This window comes from Sorex fumeus, unplaced genomic scaffold, assembly GCF_029834395.1.
Source record: "Sorex fumeus unplaced genomic scaffold, SorFum_2.1 ptg000240l, whole genome shotgun sequence".
Taxonomy (NCBI): Eukaryota; Metazoa; Chordata; class Mammalia; order Eulipotyphla; family Soricidae; genus Sorex; species Sorex fumeus.
The window spans coordinates 7,156,875-7,175,760 of NW_026606297.1; the positions used below are offsets into that span (position 1 = coordinate 7,156,875).

General features: G+C 37.5%; 1 long non-coding RNA gene across 1 annotated transcript in view; it reads right to left on the reverse strand.

Annotated features, from left to right (window-relative positions):
• LOC130018151 (uncharacterized) overlaps positions 1–13,228 on the reverse strand; it is a 636,014-nt gene extending 622,786 nt beyond the window's left edge. Inside the window, exon 1 of the long non-coding RNA XR_008791486.1 lies at positions 13,172–13,228. This is a non-coding gene — a long non-coding RNA (uncharacterized LOC130018151). The remainder of the gene's footprint in view (positions 1–13,171) is intronic.
• Positions 13,229–18,886: the final 5,658 nt, after the last annotated feature.

Here is an 18,886-nt window from a genome sequence, read left to right on the forward strand (position 1 = left end):
TACAAGCGGCCAACATGGCCGACCCGAGTTCGATTCCTCCGCCTCTCTCGGAGAGCCCGGCAAGCTACCGAGAGTATTCGATATGCCAGACACAGTAACAACAAAGTCTCCAATAGAGACGTTACTGGGCCCGCTCGAGCAAATCGACGATCAACGGGAGGGCCTTTACCTTTACCTTATATATATATATACATATATATACACATGCATATATACACATTGTAAAACAAAGTGCAATTATGTGGGAGTAGATATTGTGTGATTCTATTCTTCACATGGGTGAAGATCGTGTGTAGAACTCAAGAGGAAAGCATAACATAATATAGCACATAACACAGAACTATCCAAAAAACCATGGACTGGTCCAGTTTTCCACAAGGGATTTGAGTGTCATTCATCGCTATGGAAGCAGAGAATAGTCGAAGAGATGAGTTAAGCATTTATAAATAACCAGGAATTGAGAATTTACCAATCATCCTTTGTTGTTGCTGCTTTTAATGCCAACGGTACAAGATAACTCAGGAATGCAAGACATACCTATAATAGCACATTACAAGCTGAATGACTGTCCTTGAAATAAAGAGAACATTCCAGTTCAACTGAAATGATTAACTAACCCAACATCATTCCCCCTCTTTCCTGATGAAAACTCTCAAAAGTCTTAGTAATTTTCAACTACAAGATACATTAGTATCAACTACAGTTACCATGTTATAACACTTCTCTTGACATACTTCTGCCTAGGATCCATTCTTCTTACAAAGGAAGATTTTACCTCTGTTCCTCTTACAAATTCTCTTTGCCACCGTAGCCTCTTAACCATTTTTCTGAATCTGTGTTATCTTTATTTTATATCTAGAATGTGAGATCACATTATTCTTTTCATCTGTGGACTAGTTTTATTATCATACTTCATTCATTTGATTCAAGTTACAGCAAATGATAGTTTTCAATTTGATTTGTTTTGCGGGGATTACTTTGTTGTGATGGCAGCTCTTGAGGGACGATCAGGTATTTTGGGGATTGTACCTGGTAGGTCACACTCAAGCAATTGCCTTGCCCACTGTACAATTTCTCCAGACCTGATAAAATATTATTATGTAACAGAAATTTATAAAAAATATTTTAAGGAAGATAGGACATAGAGATAACAAAAGATCATGGTATTTTTATAATTAGTCATCAAAACCATCCATGTAATTTCTATATAATTAAAATAATGTAGTTGTGGTTTATTAATGCATTTTATACAAGGAGTAAGAAGTCAAAGGAAGATTAAGAACAGGTCTTCTTACGTTTAGCGCCTGACTCTTCCTTTTATTTTTATTGGTCAGAGAAATTCAAATACACATTCCGTTTGTTTCTGTAAAGAGAATATTTGCTCTGTTTCTGCCTGAAATTATCTCCTTATTTGCATGGAGTTTGAAACTTCCTTGGCATTAAAGAATGGAAGAATAAACGCATTTACAAAATTGGTTAAGTAACTGTTAATGAAAATATCTTGGCTCTGTGTTGAAGTTATAAATCATTGCTTAGTGACTAGGAAGCAAACTGTAATAATTTTTCAGGGTAGTTTTCTATGAATCCACAATACTTGGGAATATTTCCCAAATCTTTTTTTGTAAAAACACTCATAACTTACTAGTTCTCCATGGTGACATGAACTAATGGACCATCTTTAAATAAATTCACTTAGAGATCCAGAATATGACACAATTCTTTCTTTTTCTGTAGTGCTGCAAAATTAGCATCAAACACAGAAGTACTCACCATTCTTCACCTCCCCCAAGCTTGTCATCTCTATACCATAAATCATGCAGCAAGAATAAATGAAGTTGTTTTCCTTCTGTCATTCATATTTCATAGCTTTCTCTATAGTGCTGAAGTATTTTATTTTTAGGAAGAATTAATGCAAAAAGGGTTTATTGCCTTTTATCGGAAACATTTAGCTATGTGTAATGGATCTTACTGGAGAACTTGCTTTAACACACGCGTACATGTATGCACAAAGATAAGCACACAAAAAATAAAAAATGTAGGGATATCACACAAATTTGAAAAACACTCAAATATATAAAAATAAAGTGTACTTAATTTTCAACAAGTCTTAGTGAAACTATATACCTCAAATGACTGAAAAACATTGACAGCAAGCAGGTATAAATTTCTTAATCGCAGGTTAGAATCATGAACTAGATCTTTTAATTCCTTGATACTTCATATATATTGATGAAATAATATTTCTTAACCTGGAAGGATTCAAATATCCACCATTCTAGAATTTCTAGTCATTCTAGTCATCCTGTGATCCTGTGTGCATGTTTACAGGTATCTATACACAAAAGAACAAGAGTGGAGGGAAAATGATTCATCATGTTAAGGATGTTTAATTGTTCCAACTCTCTGAGGGATTTCTATTGTTATCAAAAAAAGAAAGTAACAAACACAAAACAAAGATTGTCTTTAAATTCAACAAGGTGCCCTGTTAAATTCTTAATAAGCAGCTGATATTCTTGTGAGGACATTGACCCTTGGCTGGAACTTCCTATATCTGCAGTTATCAGGCAGGAAGCTTGATGGATTTACACAGTGAGATTTCCTTAATGACTTGGAAATCTACAGGAACAAGCAGAGGGGCTTGACTCCTTCTTTGGATGTGATAACATGACCCACATGAATGTTAGGGAATAATGGACAACTGAACTCCTTGCAAATCAAACAGCTCCACGATCCATCATTAACCTAAGAGTGCCTTCCTTTATTGAAGCAGCCCTCTCAATGAGGAGGTCACAGCCCATTTAAAATCTTGGAGATTTGTTAATGTTCAAAGGAGTTAAGAAGTGTCTATTAGATAAAAGGCATGAATATATTCAAAATTGTCAGCAATTTGCATAGCACACATGCTTAGTGATGAATATAAATATTTTTAAGGCAATTATTCAAAAATTTGGTTGAAATAGGGCACAGTTGCATCAGCAACATTATCACGCAAAACATGTGCATGTGTATCATACTGAAAAGAAAATAAAGAGCTGTATAGCGATACTCCACAAGAGGAAATAAGTTTCCACTCTAAGGCAGACTCTCATAATGCAATTAACTCCATTAGAGACAATGGAATTTTGAACACTATTCAAATTAAGGCAATGCTGTTAGCAGCAGCAGCAATTCAGGAAGAATTAGTAATGCCCTTCTGAAGAGAGCTACTGAATTAAACCTTGGAGGGTTTTAAGATTAAGCCATTTAATTGTTACTTTAGGAGTTCTGGACTTTGCAGACATGAGTCCAGGTGTTAATAGTGATTCTTCTCTGTTCTCCTCAGATAACAAAACTGAGTCTCAGAGCCAATTAAGACAAATCTTTACAGGCCTTCTTTCTTCTTTTGAGTGTATCCTAGGAGGTTTATTTTAATTGTAGACACCATGGGGAAACTGAGACATTATACGCAGTGAGAGTTTTGAACCTTGTGTTGAAAAGATAGATAACACACTTCCAAATTACTCGGCCTTAACTATAAAATATGTTTTTGAGGCTGATATTAATATTGGATCCTTCTAATTCCCTTTATCATAATAACTGGAGAATTTCATTAAATGATATAACTAGTTAATGATTATTATACTTAGAGGACAAGTTATATGCATGCATTATTTTAATAAAAGTCGTATAATTCACAAGAAGGCTTCTTTTCCCTAAAATAACTTTTCTTAATATACCATTATGTAAATCACTGAAATTCCTTTTCTATGCATGTGTATATTTGAGAGAATTAATGCGCTTGTATCAATTCTTCCATAATTTATTCATTCACCAAACAAATAGTTATATGGGATTCCATCATGGGATTTGCATTTGCTGGGGATAATAGAAAGAATAACACAATATCATGTAAGGAGGTAAATAATCAATGGTAATAATACAAGGAACGATTGAAAATAATCATGATTCATCTAGATAACAAAACACTATTAATAGTGGTTGGTGATTGTAGCTGTGAGAAAAGGATACTTAAGCTAAGATCTACCTGAAATAAAGAAGGCGGCTGGGAACTGCAAAGATCTTGTCGCAGGTATGAATTTGACACAGTGATAAAGAACTTGGAGGCACTGCATCAATTTTCAGTTTTGAAAAATGGAAAGTATTTTGGCCGTGATGCTGGAGGGCTTATTATGTCCCTGTACAATGAATAGGGTGGAAAAGAATCAAAGTAGGAATGGGCTGACTAATTTAAAGGCTGTCATCATAGTGGTCAAAAGTAATTAGGGAGGAGGTAAAAGAGTGTGAATCAATAATACGACAATGGCAATATATGTAACATCTACACTGAATGCGGGGAGGTGAAGTGGAGATTAAAAATAAGTTCTCCGTTGACACTCTCCTCTTCACAGTGTGGCCTGGGTCAGATCTAGTGGTGCTCAGAACGTACATGTGGCTCTCTGTTCAGAAATCACCACTCCTGTGATGCTCAGGGGACCATATGCTGTAACAAGGATAAAATTAGGACTTATCCCTTGTATTATCTCTCCAGCCCAAACTCTATGTTCTTAATATATTAAATGAATAATCATAATTTGCTAAGATTGTCACTGTCACTGTCCTCTCATTGTTCATTGCTTTGCTCGAGCAGGCCCAGAAACATTGTGAGACTTGTTACTGTGTTTGGCATATCGAATACATCACGGGTAGCTTGCCAGGCTTTACCATGTGGGCGAGATACTCTCGGTAGCTTGCCAGGCTCACCCAGTGTGGGGGAGGACTCGAACTCGGGTTGGCCATGTTGGCTGCCTGCAAGGTAAATGCCCTACACACTGTGCTATTGCCCCAGCCCTGCTAAGATTGAAGTAAGAAAAATTGATATATTCAAGTTTTGGTGAGCAAAGTTGAACAAGTATTTTTTTAAAAAATAATCTGTACTGCACACCATAATGCCCAAAAAAAGAGGGGAGGGTGAGAGCAAGGGGGGGAAGGAGGGTGGTAGAGAGAAGAAGAAAAAGGAGGAGGAGGAAGAGGAGGAGGAGGAGAGAGGAGGGGAGAGGAGGAGAGAGGAGGAGGAGAAAGAGGAGGAGGAGGAGGAGGAGGAGGAGGAGGAGGAGGAGGAAGGAGAAGGAAGGAGAAGAGAAGGAAGGAGAAGAGAAGGAAGGAGAAGAGCAGGAAGGAGAAGAGAAGGAGAAGGAAGGAGAAGGAAGGAGAAAGAAGGAAGGAGAAAGAAGGAAGGAGGAGGGGGAGAGGAGGAGGAGGAGGAGAAGGAAGAAGAAGGAAGGAGAAAGAAGGAAGGAGAAAGAAGGAAGGAGGAGGGGGAGAGGAGGAGGAGGAGGAGAAGGAAGAAGAAGGAAGAAGAAGAAGAAGAAGAAGAAGAAGAAGAAGAAGAAGAAGAAGAAGAAGAAGAAGAAGAAGAAGAAGAAGAAGAAGAAGAAGAAGACGACAACGACGACAACCTGTCAAAGAGGGGGAGTAAGGGGTGGCAGTAGGGTCACATGGGTGATATTGATGGCAGGAAATATTCAAGGGTGGAGGGATCAATGTTGGAAAATTGTATGACTGAAAATTGTATGACTGAAACTCAGTCATGGAACTTTGTAACTGTATCTCACAGTGATTCAATAAAATATGAAAGTGTTTCTATACCCCGGATTTATAAATCCCTTGATTCAGGGACCATATTTGTTGAATTTCAAATCTCCAAGGAGATGGTATTTGGAAAAGGGAGTCTTTGGAAGCTAACGGACTTAGATGAATTAGTAAAGATAGGGTCCTCATGACAGGCATCATGACCTGAAGTAGGGAAAGGACTGCAATGAAGTAGCAGAGAGTTCTGGTGCTGTCTTGCATGTGCCCACAGTCCAATGCCCACAGTGGATGAACCCTAAGAACAAAGCCAAGAGTAACCCATAGCATACTGGGTATAGTTTAATTCCTGCTCGACCTCACCACACAATACTTCCACCCAACCCACTCCCCCCAAAAATACATCAGCAAGGACCTGTGCTCTTTGTATTAGTACCTAGAAGTAGTTAATGGTATGCTGCTAGTAGATAGATATTTACAGAATAGGACACACACACTCACCAGAAGGTATATCAGATAGCACCTTAATCTTGAACTTCTCAGCTTCTAGAACTTGTAAACAACTTTACAGACTTGTAACAATAAACACCCTGGTGCAGTGTAATCCCATCAATGGCCAAGACTCAGAGACTATAAAACCCAGCTTCCGGAAGCACACGCGCCCGCGTGACATCTTATCATCTCATTCCTACTTTGGACAAACTGGCAGGCTACTGAATGTAACCTGCCCACACGGCAGAGTCTGGCAAATTCCCCGGGGCCTACCCAATATGCCAAATACCAGTAACAATGATGGGTCTCATTCTCCTAACTCTGAAAGAGCCTTGAATGTGGCACTTTTTTGAAAATCTCAGGGCTAGGACCAAGGAGACATTACTGGGGCCTGCTCTAGGCAATCGACGAATAACAGGATGGTCGTGACCGTGATCGAACAATAAATAAACATCTGTTGGTTAAGTAATTCCAGTCTGTGACAGTTCTTTCTGGCAGCCTGAGCAGACTAACGTAAGTAGACAAGTTAGATAAGTGGACAAGTGGAAATGCCAATTAGGCATTTCTGACACCAGAACTCTCAATTACAGCATAAAGATTGAGGAGTGACATCAACTCTGAATGACACATGCATGCAGAAGACATTTATAGGGACTGGAGAGCTAGGACAATGGATTGACTGCCTGCATTGCATTCAGCTGACCAGCGTTTGATCCCTGGCATCCTTATGATCCCAGGCCAGCACCTCTAGGGTTGATCCCTGATTTCAGAGCTAGAAGGAGTAATCCCTGAACATGACCAGGTGTGCCCCTCTTCCCCTCTGATAATTCTATCGGTATACATGGGTGCAGTACACATGATAATTCTCTCAGTATACACCCATGTATACTGATAGAATTATCTCTTGGGAAAGATGGATATAAATGGGTTCCAGGTTATTCTGCTACTTATATAAGTTAGAAGACAGACATCTTGGCTCCCCCTGTACACACACATATCACACCAAAAATAAAGTTTTAAAACAGCAAGTTGAAAACGAGTGATATTAGAAAACAATAGAAGGAACACAGAAACACACACACACACACACACACACAAACGCGTGCGCACTTCTGTAGAATATAATATGATCTGGGAACCTGGTAATTATAATGTCTGAGTACTGGAATTTTGAACTGTCTCTTTGTATTTTGATGAGTACTGCCTCAAAACAAACAAACAAACAAATTCTCATGTATAGTATGGACATAATCCCATAATCATGCATTTTGGTCACGCTTATACTTTTGAAGTTTGAACACGTATGACTTTTCAAAATACCTGTATCACAATACTGCTATATGTAGCAGTTTACATGTCATATGTTTTAATTTCCATCAGCACTATTGTTCAATATCATATATATATTATTTTCCAAATAAATGGAATCAATATGCTAATATCTGACTGTACTAGGTAAAACATATGTTTTAAGTATGAATGATAAAATATTATGCTATATACTAGCATACGCAGGAATTTGTGGTATATGCTGAATTACTTGACATGTCATAATTCTGAGTACAACTGCCATTCTAACACAAGACTTCCTCCTATGTTAGAATCTTATTGTGACAATCTTCATATGCAAGACAAGTTAAGGCAAATAGCAGACAGTAGCAAAGACAATTAGATGTCTCACTGTGAGATACTTTTATTTCAAAAATATTATTCCAGACTTTTCATTGTTGCCTAAACGAATATATTGACAAAATAATTGAAATAAATTATTTTTATTATTTCATCTCACTATTCTATTCTTAGTAATTAAGTTAAACTAAGGTTTTAATAAAATCCTGCTTTGAAATCTTCATTAAATAGCATTCTTTGGAGTAGGGGGGAATTCCTCCTGTAAATAAATACCTACTTACAAGGTTGTAGGGCTACATGTCTTTTTTGATATACAGTTTATTGTTTTCTACTTCAAGCGCTGTTATGTTCTTTCCTAGAAATAGTTTTCAATGTGTAATACGATTTAGTGCTAATGATAGCACAACAACTTTTTCCCCCATCGGGAGAATGGAGACTATTAATGTTAATTTCTTCTAGTCCTCAACAGTTAGCAAGCATTTGGATCTCTTTCAATCACATTTGAAAGTATTACTTTGGATAAATTAATTAGCATCACATTTCAGTTGATTATTTTTTTAACAATTCTTCTTGGCATTCAAGATATTATTTTAATAAATTATTGAATGGCAGCTAAAATTGATATTTGACTTTTGAACACTGTTTCACTATTGTTATTAAAATTAATGATATTTTCTGATTGTACCTATCACCTAAGCCCTGGAAATCATATTATTTTCTGCTATGTAACCTTGATTCATCACTAATTTTCTATTCTTTTTTTTATAATGATTTCCATGTTGACTATTCACAGGCTCACTTCAAGGAAGAAGGAAAGTCCCTCCTTGACTTGTAGAATTTCTCTAGCTACCTCCATTAAACTAATTTATTGACTTTCAAATCTTTTTAAAAATATAGTAATTAAAGTTTCATAACAGTCTGCTTCGCTGATGCCTTAAAATACCAGAAACATCCATATGTTTACTAAAAATGCTCTTGTCAAAAAAAGTGTTTTTCTTCTTTTGATATGTGACCTGAGGCCTACTTCTATCTCAAAACACAAGTAAATTCTGTTATATAATAACTCTTTGCTACCACATGTTTTAACTCTGGTATTAGTTAATCCTTATACTTAGAATTATTGTAATAGAGGGAGTTTCAAAAAAAGAAAGATTTGACAGTTATATTAGAGAATTTCATGAAGGGAAGCAAAATCTCAAAAGAAAAGTAACTTGATTGTCAACCATTATCTGCCTCTCAATATTTGAATTTTCCACATCCTCATGCAGAGAATCAGAATTTTCATATCTATATGAATAGAAACATTACTTATATGTAAGAACTGTTTTGTAGCAAAGATGATTGTACTTCATAAGAAACTTAGATATTATCAATAATATTCTTTATGTTTATATATTTATACACATATATGTGTATATATATATATATATTTAGGACTATAAGCAACAGAATGTGGGGTTTATCCCTGTGTCTGCACTTAGGGATAACTCCTTGTGGTTACTTTGCGTACTGTATGTGGGTACCAGGGCTTGACCCTGTTTGGCTGTGCACATGGATGTTTTATCTGCTGTCCTCTCTCTCAGGCACATCAATTATATTTTTCAGTAGAATCCTACTATATTTGCAACCTATGTTCTAATGTTTACCATCTTGAGTACTTGGAAATAAATATGTATCTTTTTTTAATAATTTGAACATACAGATATAGGAGCTTAATTGCGAGGTCTTCTGTTTAATTTTAGTTAATGTTTTCACAAATGTGGACCTCAACTCCTTCACTAGACTACTCACACATATATGCATATGATTCACAACATTTATGAAAAATTTTACACTGTTCAAATAAAATATCCCTTAAAGGAAACATGAATTCATTTCTGGGGTAATGGCAGATAAAGCCCAGATTAGAGAAAGTATGTATAACCCTTCAGAAAAGGAAGACTTGAAGGATACAGAAGTTCAGAAGATTAAGTAATTAATTATTGTTTTCGTTGTTGTCGTTGTTGTTGTTACAGCAGTTGGTACTACTGATATGCACTGCTGGCTCTTCATTCAGGGGTGTTGAATCCTGGAACACTCAGGGAATCATACCATGTTTCTGGGACAAACTCAGGTCGGCTGCATGCAAGGCAAGCTCCCTAGATGCTGTACTTTTCTTTCCAACACCAAGACTTAACTTGACACTTAAACACAAGGACTACCATATGACTGAAGGATACAAAATCTGAATGAAACTGAATTTATAAAAATAACCAAGTCTAATATTTTATTTAAAAATACAGATTTGTTTTATATAGGAATAGTATTACATGACAGCAACTGAATCAATGCATTCTTTGAAAATTTATCCAGTAGTACATGAAATATAGAGTAATGTGTTAAGTTCTTTTGCCACTCATTTTTAATAGCCACAACTTTCAGTCTCTAAAACTGTTACTCCTTTTAACATTTCTTAAAGTATTAAACTTTTCATGCATATTTAAAAACAACTTTGAGTTACCAATGTTGATATTCAGTGCAGAGTATTATTTACATATGTTTGCCTTTAAAAATTTAGTGATGATATATCACCCTTTTAGCAAAATACTTTATAAAATGTAATTGTCTTAAATCCAGAGTTGAAATGTTTTTAAAAGCTGTGAAAAAGTTCAATTATCATTACTGAAAAAAAAATAAGTACAATTCATTTTTACCACATTTAATAATTAAGTTTACTTTATTGTTTCTCATTAATTTTAGCCTAATTATAATGAAGTAAAGTTAATACCTGTTAAAACCAGGACAAAATCATTTCTACTTATATTGAAGTAAAAATAGGACTGAGGATCAGAGTCATATTTTGAGAAAAGTGTTTTATATCGATACGGTAATGCTGATATACTGGCAGGGGGCATAAACCAAGGTTTTTATAATGTGTTAAAATATTAAGCAATGACATCTACCTTAAATCAGACATCTGTAATCAGACTTCTCCATTGGCAGTATAAGAAGCATTTATAACAGAATCTATTAGGACATTTCATTATACAAACCCTCATATTTGATATTTTAACCTGAAGATATAGCTCATGTTTTATAAGAAACATCTCTCTTTATCACCCTTCCACATTTGTTAAACAAATTTAATGATATGACATCTAAATGTGCAGGTGTGAAAACACAGTAATACTTCATATTCATCTAAGAACAGTTTAAGCAGACTATTTGCAGTCCTGTTTCATAGATAAGAGTGATTTTATGTTCAGCACAATGTATTTTAAGAAGTAGGTGTGACAGATACTCTTATCAGCCACAAAATGATAAAAGATTGATTGATTTCAAGAAATATCACCAGCTATTAGGAGATACATCCTGCCAAAATACCAGCTGTAAAAAGTATTCAATCTAAGGAGATCACTTTTGGGCCCCACTGTTAAACAACGGAGTTATACTAAAGTCTGAGTACATCACATGAAGCTTTAATAGAAAATTTCCCCCCCCAGAAACTAAGCATAGGCTTTCCTGTGCTAAGAACTTACTAAGTATCATCCCACATGTTATAAAAAATGACTCTCATTACCTTAATATTCCAGTACTCTTTTCTTTTTTGCAGAAATAATCTGAAGTAATCAAATTTCTGACTAAGCAGATCAGTGTGAGAAATGAGTTCCTGCAATAAAAAGGGAGTGTGTGTATATGGGCTGTGGGGGAGGGTTAGGCATTTTTGACTTGAAAACTTCCCCCCTACTGCTTGAAATTGATACACAGCAGAAGAATTCGGAAAGTAGGATTGACAGAAAAGAAAATAGAATTTAATGTGGAAGGGATTGAGGAATGGCAGGATTCAACTTAGATTTTCGTGTTTAAGAGGACTTAATATAGGGAAAACATGTTTTGAAATGGAATTTCCAAGTTGAAAGGAAACTGCCATTTAACCCAGCTGTGCATAGAGCAAGTGGAGGGAACATCCCTAGAATTCCTTCCTGAACAAGCTTGTTGTGACCATTAGTTAGATTAGTTAAGTGAAAGTGTCTCATTGTGAGTGATCTGATCTCCAGCATTCCAAAAGAATTCATCAATCAACTGCTTATGGGTTGGAAAGAGAAACCATCTGTCTTTCAATTCAGAAGAGATCTTAAGACGAAAATGAGGTAATATCAGAGAAAAATCTACTCGGTTGAATTTATTTCTGGAAATAACAATTAAGACACAACTTGGCATTGTTTTCGAAATGCTTGAGATGCTTGAAAAACAATGGCATAGGATAGTGTTTTAATAATTCTGTACAGCTCTGAGATGGATAGTATCTTCGAGGTCTTAAAATTAATCGAGAGTGCTACAAGGATCAATCACGAGAGAACAATCATTATCTGTTTGTCATGGTTAGGGTTTTAAAACACTTTAAAACTGTAAACATATTTCTGGAGCCTACTCTACCCCACCCTTCGGATTATAAGGTGATTCTCTAGCTGTACAGTTTTTGAATGAGGTTCAAAATAGTTCACGAGAAATTGAGACTCCTGAAACGGTCACCGGATCAGCCAAAAGTATGCCAGTGCCCTCTCCAGAGAGTATAGAGAAATATGTCTATGAGACATCAGGCTTTCTGAACTACAGAGATTCTGAAGCTTCTGTGTTTCCAAGGTAGGAAGAAACAAATACTGATGTTTAGAAAGGAGAAAGCATTTATAAAACGCTGAAGGTCTCTGAAACATGTAATGCTGTCACGTCCTATACTGGGAATGGATCATAGTTTGCTAATGTACCACCAAGTGAAAAATGCCCTTAAAATAATTTTGAAATGCATATTATATAACCCACAGCCTCGCCGTAATCTGTATCTCTTCCACTTGCCCCAAATTAGTTTTGTGATCGGAAATTCAGAATCTTGTACTCTGAGAAACATTTTTTTTTTGCAGCTGTAATTTTCAAAATAAAGTATGAAAATATGTTCATCTTAAAAAAATCACTGAAGATGGACCGTGATATAGTTAGTTGCATTTTGGCAAAAAAAAAAAAAAAGAGAAGAAAGAAAAGAAAATCCCTTGAGACTGGCATTTTCAGAAGCTTTGGGAAAGCAAGCATTTCTTTTCTGCAAAGAATAGATAGCAATCAACCGACTTGCAAATCACTAGTTGCCAATAACTAGTCATTTTTTTTTTTTTTTGCTGGGAATGTGAAAGTACGGTAAGTACGGTACCTCAGTGCTCAAAACACTTCTTCCCCTCCCCTTTTCATTCAACCTCTTGCTCTGCAGACTAGTGACTTGTTTAGAACTTACCGAAGTTTCCCAAAGCCAAGCCACGCAGCTGCTCCTAATTCAGGTGCCGGGTCGGTGGAGAGAGAGCCTGGCTCAGCCCCTGACGATGCAGGAGGCTTCTCCACTTTATCAATCATGCATGAATTCCTGAGCGCGTGCCCCGAAGGGATCACACGCGATGCAATCCCGAGCGAAACAAACAAATTAATTAATTAATTAAAAAAAAAAAAAAAGAGGTAGCCTTACCTGCTGGCAGCAACCACAGCTGCAAGGAGGAGCAGCAGAACTGGGCAGCAGCAGCAGCAGCAGCAGCAGCAGAATGCAACAACCCAGACTTGCAACTGAAGGTGAGACCCTCCTTCCTCTCTGTCTCTCGCTCTCTTTCTTTCACACTGGCTCTTTGATTATTACTGTTGTTGTTATTTCTTTCTAGATCACTGTGCCAACAAACTGCCTTGCAGTGACTGCTCCTTGCATCTGCTGGAGGTTCTCGCAGCCGCGGCGGCCGGGAGAGGACAGCACTTTCTTCCTGGAAGAGGATGCCTCTCTTCTCAGAAACGCTTGGACCCCTTCTCTGTGGCTCCCTCCACGTTCACCCTTCAGATCAATAATGCTCTCCCAGCGGCTGTAGCTCAACTGCAGCGGTGAGCCGGGAGCCAATGGGGGCCCAGGATTCCCTCCCAAGTCCTCTCCCCGCCCTCAAAACAAAACACAGCGTGCCTTTGACACATCCCGGAGTTGTGAAAAGTAATTGAATCCTCTGTAGGAAATGGATCTGGTTTGTTCTTTTCCTTCCCCCCTAGCGTTCCCAGGCAGAATGCTGTGAATGAATCCAAGGGCTCCAATCGCTCTCCAAACACTCATTAAGCCAGCTTAGCAGAGGGTGAGGATGGGGCACCGGGAAAGTGATAGCACCTGGGTTAGCACCTGGAGCTTTGGCGTTCAAATGCTGGAGGGGAGTGGAAACGCAGAAGGCCATCAGCTGGGTGGCAAAACGTGGGTTCCAGCACTGACAAAGTATCTTGATGCTGTGTGTGTGTGTGTGATGCTGTAAACATCAAAGCCCAACTTGGAGACTGCCTCATTCTTTAAATGCTTTCTGAGCAAGAATCAGCCGGGAACGGGTGCTAGCAATGGAATTATAACAATCGTTAGCTAAACAGGACCCGTTTTTAGGCTGCTTGAGCTTCTGATTTTCTGAGAAACCAAGAGCTGTTGATTTGCTCAGCATAGTTTGCTTAATCTTGGTGGATGGATATTAGAAGAGTGTTTATAACGTTAACTTTTATAAGAGAGCTCGTGCAACTTCATAAAACATCATGGTGATGACGCTCTTATCAAGTGCAACACAATTGAAGATGATCATATCACAGGCTGCCCTATTCCCAAATCATAATGCACATTTATATAGGATCACCTTTCTGTATCTTTCTATTGACTCATAATATAACTAGAACTCAGGAGAACTAGGAGACTTCAACCCTCACTCCCCCCACTACTGCAATACCCATAGCATTTCGAAAAGACTAGATCACGAGGCAGATTATGAATAAGTACACATTTGCTCAGGTCTTGTCCTGGGCAGTTATAAGATGAGAGGATCCTAGGTAACCTGAAATGTCTGACATAGTCTTAGAAGTTTAGTGGATGGAATGAAAATACAGCAGGTAGAGCACTTGCCTTGTGTTGGATCCCAGCATCCCATATGGTTCCCTGAGTACCAGTAAAAGTGTTCCATGAACACAGACTTAAGGGTAAGGGTAACCACTGAGTACTGTATGGTGTGGACTAGTTCTCTATGTCTCTCTGTGTCTCTGCCTCTGTCTCTCTCACACACACACACTCAAACACAAACACACAGGGTTTATATAGAAATCTCACAAGGAAGCAATGGGTCCAATCACAAACATGATTCAAATTGTCCACATGATATTTTTTCCCCTCAAAGTTACAGTATTCGAAGCATCTTCCTATGTGGAAACATCATTCAGAATGAAGATAACAATGCCTATGAAAAAGGACTTATCTTTGGTAGCCTAAGTCAGTTAGAGGCTCAACCTGATCTCACAATCTTCCTCAGGACACCCTCCTACAGATTCCCTAATGAATTACCATGCATTGAATACAAATGCACTAAAACAGTTCATCTAGAAGGGTCTACTTATTCTCCAAAAATAATAAGTCCCGTTATCTATTCCATGTCAAGAACAAGGCTTTATTAGGGATCATCATTTAATCTAACCATGTCAAAAATATTGAGAGTGAGATCTGTAAGAAGTTTCAAATATATGTATAAAACAGAATAGGATTGGTAGCGCAAATGACTGCACAAACAAGAATGCCTTTTCAATGTCACTGTTGAATAAGAACAAAATTAACGTGTCTCTCTGAAATCTTTTTGCTCCACTGAAATATTATAAATGGGTTGATGCATTTTGGTGGAGCCAAGCTTTGTGTGTCCTGACAGGCTGAAATAGCTTGGGGAGACTTTACAAACCAAACAATTTTGTGACCTGTCTATCATGTGAAAGAGGCATGGAAAAGTGCAATATTACAGCACTGTATGCAGTGTCACTGTGAGAAGGTGAATGCTAACTCTATTGTAACTTACTTCTGCATTCAATAACATTTTATTCAGCGAATTCTCTGGCTAAATGTAATCTCTTGGACTTTTGGAATGTAAAAAAAATGATAATAAAATGAAAAATCGTGAATATTTCTTATTCCACAATATAAAAAGTGCTTCTTCTTTCTCTTGAACCCTTCTTTTGATCAAACTTTAAAATGCATTGAATAATGGATTATTTTTTTTTGTAGAATTTTACTGTGTGATCATAGTAGCAGAGGATTTGCTCAGGATCTTACTGAAACAGCAAATTCTCAAGGGACAGAGACATAGTACAGGGTTTCAGACACTTGCCTTGCATGTAGGTGGCCCCAGTTTGATCCCCATTACCACATTGGTCCCCTGGGACATACCTCGGCATACATCAAGAATAGTCTCTGAGCATCATTGGGTATGACCCAACCCACCCACCCTTAATCAATCACAAAAGCATAATAAATATGCATAATTTAAACCAATTATAAGAAGAAACATTGCTAAATTAATCATGATGACTGGAATAAGGCATTTAACTGGAAAATCAAACGCAATTTTGAGGAAAGGAAAATTTAGATCAAATAGTTTCTTAAAAGAATGAATATTCCGCAAAGGAGGATATTAATATTTTTTAAAAACTAGCAGATCTGTAAAGCTAAGGTGATAGAACTAAATGATTTAGCAATGAGTAAATCTGGATGGCTGTTTGGAAAATAAATGACATCATCAAATTTATGCTGAAGGAAGGTTACTCTGTTGGCAAGGGAGATGTTAAAAAGAGAGCAAACAGATAGAAATTCATCTGCATCCTGGAAAAAAGTAAATCATGATGTAATGTAGGCCAGAACTCCAACATTGTTACCCTCACATTTCCCAGTCAATCAAGATGCCATGAGGTGCTTACATTAATTTGACTTCCTAAACACATTATTTTAATCATTTTTAACAGCATGTGTTGCTTGATTCAGATGTTTATACTTCTTTCCTGCTGGCAACTATCTCTTCATGGGCAACTCTTACTTGGCTGATATTAGACAACTATAGCTTTACTCCACAACTTCTAGAATCTACAAAGACTAATGGGCTGGAGAGATAGCACAGTGTGTAGGGCGTTTGCCTTGCATGCAGCCAACATGGCCCACCTGAGTTTGATTCCTCCACCCCTCTCGGAGAGTCTGGTAAGCTACTAAGAGTATCTCGCCCTCACGGCAAAGCCTGGCAAGCTACCTGTGACACATTTGATATGCCAAACACAGTAACAACAAATTCTCACAATGGTGACATTACTGGGGCCACTTGAGAAAATCGATTAACAATGGGAGGACAGTGACAGTGACAGTAATGAAGACTAATGGGATATTTTCAGTTTCACAAAGGATGTAAAGCAGTTATACAAACCAGTGTATTCTCATGTGAATAATCAATATAACTTTTACTTAAATGCAATAACATCAGGGCCAAAGCTGATAGGGTACTTGTCTTGCAGGCAGCCAGTCCTGCACTCATATGGTCTCCTGATCCCTCTAGTAGTGAACCCTGAGCACAGTGTCAGGAGTAACCCATGAGCATCACTTGACCTAAAACAAAAAAAAAAGTAAGAAACATCACTTTTTTTATATGTTCTTGAATGAAGAGAGTCACACATTGTTAATTATATAACATTTAACTTCAAGAAAGATATGTCTAAAGACTAGTGTTCATTGTGAAGAATAATACAAGTTACACCACAGTTTCTAACCTTGAAACATAAATCAATGAGATTTCTTGCTTGAGATTTCTTGCTAGGGCTTTTCATGTGGTTACTTTTCATGTGGCTTTTCATGTAGGCATGTTTATTCCCATAATTATTAGACAAGTAAAGAAACCTAAGAACTGTTAGCAAGATCAAGATATCCTTACTCAAGAACTCAACATAAAACCTGGATAAATACTATCACACGGATCTTCCTTTCTCAATTGCAAGTGAAATGTGAGGATCTATGTATGAACATTCTGTGTTCTGATGTTCTGGACAATAATTGTATCAATAACAAATGCAATGATACAAGACGACTTTACAAAATTATGAAGATGACCATCTAAAGAAACCAAATCAGAAAACCAAGACTGCCTAGGACTGGTTGATTTGAAATAACTGCATAGATCTCAGTAATCCAGGTCCAACTAGGTTGGATTACAGCTTCAACCGCCCCAACTGGATGCAGGAAGCAAGGAAACACTCCCTCAGACATACTAGCTCCAAGACTGTGTTATACTCTGTTTTCAAGGGAGAGAGGGGGAGGTTGCCCATAAGCACATACACAAAAAAAAAAAACCACTGTCCTCCTGTTGTTCATCGATTTGCTCCAGTGGGTCCAGTAATGTCTCCATTGTGAGACTTCTTGTTACTGTGTTTGGCATATTGAATACTCTCAGTAGCTTGCCAGGCTCTCCGCGAGCGGTGGAGGAATCGAACCCTGCTCGGCTGGGCTGGCTGCGCGCAAGGCAAACGCCCTACCACTGTGCTATCACTCCAGCCCTACAGCGGTAGGGCATTTGCCTTGCACGCAGCCAATATGGCCAACCCGAGTTCAATTCCTCCGCCCCTCTCCGAGAGCCCAGCAAGCTACCGAGAGTATCTTGCCCGCACGGCAGAGCCTGGCAAGCTCCCCGTGACGTATCCGATATGCCAGACACAGTAACAACAAGTCTCATGATGGAGACGTTACTGGGCCCGCTCGAGCAAGCGCATACACATAAGGTATAAAATGAGAGATTTGACTAGTCATCAATAATATACTACATCATCAAACCAGGACTAGTACCTAAAGGGTTAATATTTACAGTGGACATACTGTTACAGAGTATATGGTAAAATACTTCATCTAGATTTTCATAGAAAATGTTAGTGTACTGATGATTTTATTCCAAGACAAATATAATATAAGAAAACAAAATCAAAGAGAAAATAAGTAACATACAATGGTTAGAAACTTAGTAAGTTGTGGGGTCAGCATTTGAAATATAGTGTTCAAACTCCAGGGCTCATATCCATAATTCTAAACACTGATGCTAGCATAGACTATTTCTTTATTGCCAGAGGAAAACAAATCTGAATACAACATCTTTATGGCTCTATATCTCTATTGTAGAAAATTTGTTCAATGATTAAGAAAGTATTTTTCAGTCATGATTTGATTTATATAGAATAAGCCATTGAGGAAATAGCCATTGAATGCCATAAGATTTGTTCTTTTTGTCAGGTGTGAAGATTGTATGCAAAGTAGTCAATGCTATCATCTCTGGGGAAAAAATAAAGTTTTTGATGCTCAGAAAATTATAGCAAGTGTTTTTTTTCCATCAACTATGCACAACCTAAG